We start from the raw sequence: 1,377 nt of genomic DNA, 5'->3' as shown, positions 1-1,377 counted from the left end.
CGGCACCCAGCGGACGGCTCCCTATTGTCGGCACTCTGCGGACGGCTCCCTATAGCCGGCACCCCGCTGGCAGCTCCCTGATCCTTCTGAGCACCCAGATCTACCTGCACCGTAGCGATCGTTACTGCCTGCTCTATAATATCGCCTCCTTCCTATAGCAGAGCTCTGTAGACACAAGTCAGCCAGCACAGCACACATCCCCTTTCCCCCCCCCCCCCCAATAACAATCCCTCCAGCCACACCCATTCCACCCTTCCTTGGCTCCCATTGGCTGCAGGCGAGGCACAGCTCATGAAATATGGATCAGCACGATGTGGTGTGGAGCTGAGAAGGCTGAAAGCTGCCAATGCTGCTGAGGGAAGAGAAGAGAAGAGAAGGGAGGAGAGGAGAGGAGAGGAGAGGAGAGGGACCGGCTGAGCCTGCACACAGCACAGGAGGATGCAATACATATAGGATCACACAGGAAAAGTTATGATGGGGAGAAAGCCAAGCATTGGAGTCTGAGCTGAGAGGATGCCAAGCCCAGGTCCATGCCAACCCTCCCATCCATAAAGGACTAACCTGAGCCCAGGTCCATGCCAACCCTCCCATCCATAGAGGACTAACCTGAGCCCAGCACTCAGCCAACCCTCCCATCCATAGAGGATTAACCTGAGCCCAGGTCCATGCCAACCCTCCCATCCATAGAGGACTAACCTGAGCCCAGCACTCTGCCAACCCTCCCATCCATAGAGGACTAACCTGAGCCCAGGTCCATGCCAACCCTCCCATCCAAAGAGGACTAACCTGAGCCCAGGTCCATGCCAACCCTCCCATCCACAGAGGACTAACCTGAGCCCAGGTCCATGCCAACCCTCCCATCCACAGAGGACTAACCTGAGCCCAATACTCAGCCAACCTTCCCATCTATAGAGGATTAACCTGAGCCCAGGTCCATGCCAACCCTCCCATCCATAGAGGACTAACCTGAGCCCAGGTCCATGCCAACCCTCCCATCCATAGAGGACTAACCTGAGCCCAGCACTCAGCCAACCCTCCCATCTGTAGAGGACTGCACACATCCAGAACCACCCTGAGCCCAGGTCCATGCCACTCTCCCATCTGTAGACGACTGCACACATCCAGGACTAACCTGAGCCCCGGTACATGTCATCCTCTGCCAGGGACTGATGGAGCATGGGCAGCCGGGACCGGGGGGGCTGTCATCTTCTGCCAGCAACGTCTAAGCGGAGCTCCGGCTATTGCCTGGGCTGCCAGGCTGGAGCCAAAGACTCTGAAGGGATATAAGACTGGATATCGGAAAGGAAGAATAATATATGGAAGAATGTATACAGGGAGCCCAGAGATCCAGGGGGGCAACCAGTGAGCCCAGAGATC

At 56.9% G+C, this 1,377-nt stretch overlaps 1 long non-coding RNA gene across 1 annotated transcript; it reads left to right on the top strand.

Annotated features, from left to right (window-relative positions):
• Window positions 1-351: 351 nt before the first annotated feature.
• Window positions 352-907, top strand: LOC120930270. The gene is made up of 2 exons (XR_005747680.1): window positions 352-526; window positions 572-907. It is a non-coding gene; the product is annotated as an uncharacterized LOC120930270 (long non-coding RNA).
• The last annotated feature ends 470 nt before the right edge of the window (window positions 908-1,377 follow it).

This window comes from Rana temporaria, chromosome 3 (genome assembly GCF_905171775.1).
Source record: "Rana temporaria chromosome 3, aRanTem1.1, whole genome shotgun sequence".
Classification (NCBI taxonomy): Eukaryota; Metazoa; Chordata; class Amphibia; order Anura; family Ranidae; genus Rana; species Rana temporaria.
The sequence above is the reverse complement of the archived record's forward strand: the minus strand, read 5'-3'. Positions and strand labels throughout refer to the sequence as shown.